The following is a 10,433-nucleotide window of genomic DNA, read 5'->3' as shown; positions in this document are numbered from 1 at the left end:
TGCTAAAACAGCTGTTGGAAAGCATCTTTTGCAGCGATTTTTGTGTGAGCATATCAGTGAACACCCCTGACCACTCGGTGAGTTTCTCGTCTTTGTAAACGAAAGTTTAATGCATTTTAGGAAGGATTGTTCCAGTGCACCTATAAAGCCATTGTAGAGGTCTGAGCTGAAACACAAACAAGCGAAAATTCTCAGGGCAGCCGAAAATGTCGAAATTTCAGTCAAAACCATTCTATTTGACCATAAACAATCTGAAAACAGGGCTTTAAGTCTAAAATACCGAACTTGTCCTTTAAGGTACTATACTAAACATATGTATTCTGATGAAATATTTATGTGGGGGTGTGTTGAACAGAGATATAGGCAACATCACTTCAGTTCCTCTGTAGAAGATGCTGGAGTCACATTCTCCTCTGGTCCCTCCTAGTGCACACAGAAACAATGGCACACAGTCATTAATGAAAACCATTTTGTTTGCTTATTTATTTCTTAACGCCATTTCAACATTGAGCGAGTTACGGTAAACCACAGACAAGTCAGCAGAGGCGATTCTAGGGTTAGAGCTTTAGGGGTGCCGAGCACCCAATGAGCTTCACTGCCACCATCCACTATTTTTTCCTACAGAAACCAATAATATGTTTATTGTATCATTTTAAAATTGGTTCAACGAACTCCAAAATCCAGATTTTTTGGAGACCTTTCAGGCATGAAAAAGGGTCAGGGGTGAAAAAGATGAGGAGAAAATTACCCCTCTAGGGTCTGGGAGCATGCTCCCCCTTAGAACTTTTTTTAAAATTACATATTTTAAAGCATCAATCTGATGAGTTTTGAGATGCATTTTTTTGCCAACCTTTTTATTTCTAATTAGTGGCGAGCTAGCACTTTTTGCCATTAATGCCATATTAAAGTATCAGGACAAAAGGTGGGCTACACCAGCAGTGTGGGTATGGTTTTATGTGGATATACAGTGTGTCGTTTTAAGCCTTTGTCAAAATGACAAATCTCCTAATTTATAACTTTTATGCCTACAACATATGGTAGGTTTATTAATAGTTTGTTAATTTGCAGCTTCTCTTTTAACAGTCCTTTAATTGAACCATTACCTTTACTATATGTCTAAAGCAAAACACTTGTGACTCCTGCACTAAGTGTTAAAAACGTTATCCCCTTCATATTAATCTACATGTGACAAACTAAAAAAATATTTATTGTCTATTTTGATAGTCAGACAGTTAGTGATTTGACACATAACTTACCGGTACTGGTGGTATACAGTAATATGTAGTTTGTTTTCACTCTGTTCCAAACGCCATGTTTTCATGACGACTGACCAGAAAAGACGCACGTGACGTCATGTTTACATGACTCCCGATTGTTAAAATAAGTCTCAAATTAACGATAAATCATACAATAAACTTTAACAACGAAGACACACGTATGCGACTACACACTGAGACGCACAAAACTGCATGCGTAAGTTACGGAAGAACATTGTAACCGGCGCTACTTCTCTCCGTTTAAGTCTATGCTATGGACGAGTCACCCAGGTACTGTACTACTCCGCAGCGCGCGGGTACCCGCCGGACTAAAATAATCCGAAAATAAACACTTATTATACGTGTACCATGGTGATTCAGTATAAGACAAAAACACGGCTTGAAAGATTGATTCGTGATGTATTCGCTCATTATAAACATAACGTAAACATTTTGTAAGATTTGAACAAAAAAGTTGCATCACAACACTAACTGATTCTCACTCTGCGTGTGTTTCGCGCTCGGGCTAAGCGATGCAGGTACAGAGAAGTAAAAGAAGAGGATGACACCATTTGCTAAGCGGGTAGGTTTTCATTTTCTACCTTAACATATACATTTTAAACCACAAACTACGGAGTATGTTTTGGACATTATTTAACCTTGTCAAAGACGAACAAACATTTTAGAATAAATACATTTCTTGCTCCAAGTTTTAGGGGTGCTGAGCTTCTTTTTAGGGGTGCTGAAGCACCCCTAAAAAGGGGCTAGCCTCGCCCATGCAAGTCAGTCTAACTGAGGGATCTCCACAACCTTTTTGTGAGGAAGGCCTACCACAATGGATAAAACAATATGGATGGCTACTTTTTGGATATGGTCTCCAACCTTTTTTGTTTTACTTCTTGATAGGTGATTCTCACGAAATCCAGACTTAAGGTATGAACTTACTATATCCATTATTTTTAGAGGATTAAAAAATATGTCCTATAGAATTATTTACTTTTTTTAGATTATCATTATCAAAAATTACTTTAAATATATGCATTTAAACTTATGTTTTGGTAATGAGCACTAAAAAGTTGTCTAGGTACTATGACAAACAAAATTTCAACTTTTATCTGGAAAGAAAAAATAAGAACTGCTTACCTGGTAGCCATCTTGAGTGTGTCAGTCAATTATTTTCCTTCCAACTATTTTTTTTTTAACTGTTAGTTCCTTGAGGGCTTAAACAATGATTAAAAATTGTTACGGGGATGAGAAAATTGATTTTGGACACATTTATATTTCTTATTATTGTCTCTACATTTACCAATGATAACCAAATACCACATGTTTCTTTACTGTAAATGTTTATAGTATAACATGCTGAAGCTTTTTATTTTTTAGATTTTTAAATTATAAATATTTCCATGTCAAAGAACCCAAATCCAGCCATGGACACGTTGCGGTAATGGAAATTTTCCTATTAAATGTGGAAAAAACAACAAAATTGGTTTGTATGATGTCATTTGAAATCATGTGCAAAATAGTACATGAAGAGATGTTTGTAACTGTATGCTTCTTATTTTGATACTCTTACTTTGCATTTACTTTTTTACCAAAATGTTTTATGACACCTCATAAGTCTTTTTTTGCGAGAATCACCCTGATAACATATAAAAAAGAATATAATAAATAAATACATTTAAAAATACAATGTGCTTTGGTGGGCAACTCTCAAACTCTGGAAACCTGTTGTCCACGGGCACTGTGTTGGAGACCATTGGTCTAACTATTTAGACTAAGCGTTTAAACATGCATTAAAGGATTTCAAGATCAATTTAAAGTCAAGTGATTTCAATTTTTTGACCAGTAGTGCAAGTTATATATAATTTTTGATAAGCCACACAAACAAACAGTTTTGAAGGCACTTGCCTTAACTTTCTCCAGATCTGACCCACCAGGCAGTGATTTCTGGGGTACGTGGAAGGCCTGAGACAGTCAGCAAATACACGTAGTTGGAAAAAAAATTGCATAAGCCAAATTACAACATACTAAACTTCCCAAGTGAATTTATTTAAAATGAAGGCGTGTGCATACATATTGAAACAGAGAGGAATAATGTGTTATTCATTTATTTGTTGGTGTTACTGTAGTGAAATCTCAAACCTTTTTAGCTTGCTGGACTTCATCTGTGGACTTTGACCTGCACTTCACGGCCTGTCTCTGTGGTGAAGTGGACTGCACAAACCACACTCAATTCAGCACAGTAAAATTACAACATCAGCAAAATTATTTTTCTGCAAGCTTAGCAAATTCTATACTTGCCTTCTGATCCATGATTTAATTGTTTGCTCAGACACCAGAGACGACAAGAGAAAGCTTAAACAGAAAGAGAGGAACTTGATGAAGTCAGACAGAATACAAAGAGCAGCAGTTATCGTGGGCACCAGATTCAGCTCAGGCCTGTACTGTCCTACTGTATCACTAGAGGTCACTATAACACACGGTATACATACAACACTATAATACAGTGAAAGAGATTTCACGAGATCTGGCCGAAGCAGTGTCCCTTCTAGCCACAACCGATGAGTGTCTCCCTCACGTGTCTTTTGAATTACATGCAAGATTTTAGATTTTAAAACAGGAGATTTTCTAAATGTTGTTATACGTAAAAAAACTAATAGAAATCTTAACAGCTAAAATAATATCTTAAAAGCAGGTTAAAAAACTTAGACATTAACAAACAGAAATGTTTTCTTGTGAAAGTTTAATCTTATTCAAACACATTTAAACTGTTTATGGGAGTTTATCTGCACTTGTCTCATGCAACTAGTTGCTTCAGAAATTCAGTGCGCTAATAACACATATAACTCAAAATGTTTTTTACACTGGAAATAGTTTACTCCGGGTTATTCTAAACCCTGGGTTAACGGAATCCTGGTTTATCTGTTTCAGCCCTCTTAAATAGCTGCTTCAGCTGTGTTTAATAACATTCTAACCCTGCTTCGTTTCATACTGCATGCAGTTGACACCTGCTTCTGAGCAGGGTTTAATAACCCTGGGTTAATTTCAGGGATAACCCTGCTTCTTAATTGCAAGTGTGAAAGCAGGGTTTAAAACGAAGATAACCCAGGGTTCAGTCAACTAGACAACAAAATCTTAAGCTATGTACATTTTATTTACAATACACACAAATTAGCTTATTGATGCTTATTACTTATTACCTGTTAAACAGACCTGGTTCTTACAAAACTACAGTAAAGCACTTTAAAAGTAAACTGAGTCATGAACCAAGATCATGCATCCATTTTATTGAAGCACTTGCACAAAATCTTTGTTAATGGATCTGTATGGCAATTTTTAAAGTGGATCTTATGCTCTAAAAGGATGAACTTATTTTGCGGGTCGATTTTTTTGTGAATGTTCATTCTATTGCATTATTTTATACTGCATGGCATTTGAAAACTATATTTTGGCTATACATTCTGTTTCATAATTGCAGACAAGTGAAAAGACCAGAGTTCGAAACGTTAAACTAGTGTAACATTTGAAAGCTCTGGGGGCTAAAATGAGGGAAAGACACTTCTAAACGATTTATCCATGCCACTGAGTCAACACCACTTAAGATGACGTTTCTGAAGCAAACAGCCGAGCTGCAGGTCCGCCCTGCTGAGAAGAGACCATATAATTCATGCAGCATTGGCCACTTATCTGAATGTACATATACTGTACAACAATATAGGCAGGTGTCTCCAATCCCAGATTTGAGCTCAAACCTCAATCAAACACAGCTGAAGCAGCTAAGCAAAGTGTTCAGGGTTGCTTGATAATTACAGACAGGTGTGTTGGAGCTGGGTTGAAACTGAAGTCTGCAGGACGGCAGCTCACCAGGAGCAGGGTTGGAAACACCTGGCATATACAGTAAACACACAGACATTCAAGGCAAATACAAAATACTACCAATTCTAATTTTAGGATACAAGACTAAATTCTGATCGCTTTTAACTAAATATGCAGATAAATCGAACAAAAATCTGTATTGGATGATAAAATACAGTATCACACTATTGGGCCAATAGTTTAAAAACGGCCTATAGTCATGACCGATATATCCTGTCAATCAGAAGAAATTAATTTGTGCTTTGTGTATAGAAAATGTAAAGAAACATCACGAGATTAATGTTCAATATTAATGGTCATATGAATGAATAACCTTCAGAAAATTTTATCTTCAGAATTTAGTTAATGATAATTAATATAACCAGCAAACTATTGGTATCGGCCAAAATCATCTGAATAATTGGCTATCGGTGATCAAAAACAATGCAACTACTTTTATGTGTTTATTATATGTAATCTCTCTTACTTTTAATAAAACAAATCAATCTAAAGTAATGTTTTATTAAATGTTTTACTTTTTTTGAACACCGTTTATAAGGTGTAACAGTGGTTGATAGGGTGTTACTAAGATGTAATACTGGTTGATAGGGTGTTACTAAAGTGTAATAGGGGTTGATAGGGTGTAACTAAGGTGTAACAGTGGTTGATAGGGTGTTACTAAAGTGTAATAGTTCTTGCTAGGGTGTTACTAAGATGTAATAATGGTTCATGGGGAGTTACTTAAGTGTAATAGTGGTTGCTAGGGTGTTACTAAGATGTAATACTGGCTGATAGGGTGTTACTAAAGTGTAATAGGGGTTGATATGGTGTAACTAAGGTGTAACAGTGGTTGATAGGGTGTTACTAAAGTGTAACAGTGGTTGATAGGGTGTTACTAAAGTGTAATAGTGGTTGATAGGGTGTTACTAAGATGAAAGTGGTTAATAGGGTGTTACTAAAGTGTAAAAGGGGTTGATAGGGTGTAACTAAGGTGTAATAGTGGTTAATAGGGTGTTACTAAAGTGTAATAGTTCTTGCTAGGGTGTTACTAAGATGTAATAATGGTTGAGGGGGTGTTACTAAAGTGTAATAGTGGTTGATAGGGTGTTAAAGTGTAATAGTGGTTAATAGGGTGTTAAAGTGTAATAGTGGTTAATAGGGTGTTACTAAAGTGTAATGGTGGATGCTAGGGTGTTACTAAGATGTAATACTGGTTGATAGGGTGTTAAAGTGTAATAGTGGTTGATAGGGTGTTAAAGTGTAATAGTGGTTGATAGGGTGTAACTAAGATGTAATACTGGTCGATAGGGTGTTAAAGTGTAATAGTGGCTGCTAGGGTGTTACTAAGGTGTAATAGTGGTTGCTAGGGTGTTACTTAAGTGTAATAGTGGTTGCTAGGGTGTTACTAAAGTGTAATAGTGGTTGATAGGGTGTTAAAGTGTAATAGTGGTTAATAGGGTGTTACTAAAGTGTAATGGTGGTTGATAGGGTGTTAAAGTGTAATAGTGGTTGATAGGGTGTTAAAGTGTAATAGTGGTTGATAGGGTGTAACTAAGATGTAATACTGGTCGATAGGGTGTTACTAAAGTGTAATAGTGGTTGATAGGGTGTTAAAGTGTAATAGTGGTTGATAGGGTGTTAAAGTGTAATAGTGGTTGATAGGGTGTAACTAAGATGTAATACTGGTCGATAGGGTGTTACTAAAGTGTAATAGTGGTTGATAGGGTGTTAAAGTGTAATAGTGGTTGATAGGGTGTAACTAAGATGTAATACTGGTCGATAGGGTGTTAAAGTGTAATAGTGGTTGATAGGGTGTAACTAAGATGTAATACTGGTCGATAGGGTGTTACTAAAGTGTAATAGTGGTTGATAGGGTGTTAAAGTGTAATAGTGGTTGATAGGGTGTAACTAAGATGTAATACTGGTCGATAGGGTGTTAAAGTGTAATAGTGGCTGCTAGGGTGTTACTAAGGTGTAATAGTGGTTGCTAGGGTGTTACTAAAGTGTAATAGTGGTTGCTAGGGTGTTACTAAAGTGTAATAGTGGTTGATAGGGTGTTAAAGTGTAATAGTGGTAGATAGGGTGTAACTAAGGTGTAATAGTGGTTGATAGGGTGTTAAAGTGTAATAGTGGCTGCTAGGGTGTTACTAAGGTGTAATAGTGGTTGCTAGGGTGTTACTAAAGTGTAATAGTGGTTGCTAGAGTGTTACTAAAGTGTAATAGTGGTTGATAGGGTGTTCCTAAGACGTAATACTGGTAGCTAGGGTGTTACTAAAGTGTAATAGTGGTTGATAGGGTGTTACTAAAGTGTAATAGTGGTTGATAGGGTGTTACTAAAGTGTAATAGTTCTTGCTAGGGTGTTACTAAGATGTAATAATGGTTGATGGGGTGTTACTTAAGTGTAATAGTGGTTGATAGGGTGTTAATGTGTAATAGTGGTTGATGGGGTGTAACTAAGGTGTAATAGTGGTTGATAGGGTGTTAAAGTGTAATAGTGGCTGCTAGGGTGTTACCAAGGTGTAATAGTGGTTGCTAGGGTGTTACTAAGATGTAATAGTGGTTGATAGGGTGTTACTAAGATGTAGTAATGGTTGATAGGGTGTTACTAAGATGTAGTAATGGTTGATAGGGTGTTACTAAGGTGTAATAATGGTTGATAGGGTGTTACTAAGATGTAGTAATGGTTGATAGGGTGTTACTAAGGTGTAATAATGGTTGATAGGGTGTAACTAAGATGTAGTAATGGTTGATAGGGTGTTACTAAGGTGTAATAGTGGTTGCTAGGGTGTTACTAAGATGTAATAGTGGTTGATAGGGTGTTACTAAGGTGTAATAATGGTTGATAGGGTGTTACTAAGATGTAGTAATGGTTGATAGGGTGTTACTAAGGTGTAATAATGGTTGATGGGGTGTTACTTAAGTGTAATAGTGGTTGATAGGGTGTTAATGTGTAATAGTGGTTGATGGGGTGTAACTAAGGTGTAATAGTGGTTGATAGGGTGTTAAAGTGTAATAGTGGCTGCTAGGGTGTTACCAAGGTGTAATAGTGGTTGCTAGGGTGTTACTAAGATGTAATAGTGGTTGATAGGGTGTTACTAAGGTGTAATAATGGTTGATAGGGTGTTACTAAGATGTAGTAATGGTTGATAGGGTGTTACTAAGGTGTAATAATGGTTGATAGGGTTTTACTAAGATGTAATAGTGGTTTATAGGGTGTTACTAAGCTGTTGCTTAAAGTCAATTTGTTGTTTTCAGCATTTTTAGTTATAAAGATGTTCTGGGTGGCCCAGTCAGAATTTCCATAAAATTCTGTTCAGTACAGATTGTATTCAGTACAAGTCTGTGGGCTTTTCACCCACTTTCTAATACAGTGCTTCTCAAACTGGGGGTTGTAAGATTGTGCCGGGGGTCCCTGGTTTTATAAAATACATTGATTTATCATGAATTCTGTATAATTAAACTTAAAAAAAAAAGGCTACTAACCAAAATCACTACTTTTATAATTTAAAGTTCTGTTTAATTAAAATGTTAAGTTTTACAATTGTTTTTGTCATAAATTTTCTTTGTGGGGCGTGAAGGAATGCACAAGGGGGCCCGCACGCTGAAAAAATTTGAGAACCGCTGTTCTACCAGCTGCACAGCCAGAGATCATTTTGATTGCCAAACAAACAATGAAAATCTTAGTTATAAAAAATCAATAACCATGTGTGCATTAGAAAAAGTGTTCTTATAGCTTAGTGGGTTCGATCCCAGGGAAGACACATAAATGATCAAACATACATCTTGTAATGTACTGTCACATAAGTTGCTTTGGAAAAAATTCCAAATGCATAAATGTAAATAGTAAAATTCAAATGTTGGTTTATCAGCTCTGTGTGAAGAGTAAGAGACTATTAACTTTAAAAACAGAATCTGTTTACCTAATGATACATACAATCCCAAAATTGACAAATCAGATCTGATCAACATATAAGTTTAACGCATGAACATACAAGGACATTAAGTCACCAGCTTTTAATTTTTAAGACAAAACGCACACACGTTCTAATATTACTTCCAGTCATGTCAATCATATTCTTGCACTGTGATGCTATTTTCTGCCCTGGCCAGTGAGTCAGACCTGCAGCACATATTTAATAACACACTTATTGCTTGAAATTGCCCAGACACTGTGAGAGGTAAAACATACAGACAAGAGAGCTAAAAAGAGAGTATTTACTTTCTAAATATGACATCAGAAGCAGACCATACATTACCTTAAAATACTTAACAGAATTCAAGTCTTTTCCCAATTCAATGAGTCTGGAAAGCTACAGTATACTGTAGCATACATACAGGTATACACCAACCACAGATGATATATACACAGGTAAAATATAAAATCATATCCAAATACATTAAATTGCAGATTCAAATTTGCCATCAAAAATGTCATAAATACATAATGCAGAAATGATTAAAAGATGGAGAGAATGAAGACGCTTACCCCGGTTGTTCACAGTCAGTGAAAGGAAAGGGTGCAGCCAGAGAGAGATGCTTTTCGTTTCACGATAGACAGCCTTTCTACATCCCCCTCTCTCTCCCCCTTACACAAAACACACACACACACACACACACACACACACACACACACACACACACACACACACACACACACACACACACACACACACACACAAATCTAACTGCTCTCACAGCCCATTCATAATTTTACAGACAAGCAGACAGACACACGCACGCATTCATGACTGGAATATTGAGTGCAGGTTTGTGTGATACAAAGATATATTCTGCATCTAAAAACTATGGAGAAAATCAGCTGGAAGAAATGGCCAAGATATATGAACATGCATATTGAAGGATGGTGATATTTATTGCATGAACGAAGAGTCATATTTGCCATAGGCATTGCTGTCGAAAGCAATACTGTTTTTCCACTCACCCACAAAGACGAAGCAATATCATCACAGAAAAAATGACACACACTTGAGTAGCTTCATGGGGAGAGAGTTGCCCACATGCCATTACAAACCTGTAAGCTCGCCTTTCCTCCATGGGTCACTAAAGTAGCCCAATACTCACATCTTTCTCTTTTTAAACAATGAAAGTTAACAAAGATGCAGCATCAAGCTTTAAAAAGGACAACATCAATTGCATGTGCTGTTTAACACATTATCATAAGTCATACAATATCATGAATAAGGGGTTAAAACACAGATGCTTCCCCATACAAGCTTTCTCTCATGTTGTTGTGTCAATGTGTATCATGCAAAGTTTGAATTCAAAGACTTTGGAAAGATGGGACGGTCAGCTGAGTT

At 36.4% G+C, this 10,433-nt stretch overlaps 1 long non-coding RNA gene across 1 annotated transcript; it reads right to left on the bottom strand.

The window, feature by feature from the left end:
• Nucleotides 1–290: 290 nt before the first annotated feature.
• Nucleotides 291–9,538, bottom strand: LOC141280897 (uncharacterized). The gene is made up of 5 exons (XR_012335234.1): nucleotides 9,372–9,538; nucleotides 3,561–3,614; nucleotides 3,402–3,473; nucleotides 3,168–3,224; nucleotides 291–423 (listed from the first exon to the last, which is right to left on the bottom strand). It is a non-coding gene; the product is annotated as an uncharacterized lncRNA (long non-coding RNA).
• Between the last annotated feature and the right edge of the window lie 895 nt (nucleotides 9,539–10,433).

The sequence above is a fragment of the Paramisgurnus dabryanus genome, chromosome 16, assembly GCF_030506205.2.
Source record: "Paramisgurnus dabryanus chromosome 16, PD_genome_1.1, whole genome shotgun sequence".
Classification (NCBI taxonomy): domain Eukaryota; kingdom Metazoa; phylum Chordata; class Actinopteri; order Cypriniformes; family Cobitidae; genus Paramisgurnus; species Paramisgurnus dabryanus.
This window is presented reverse-complemented; position numbering and strand designations above follow the sequence as displayed.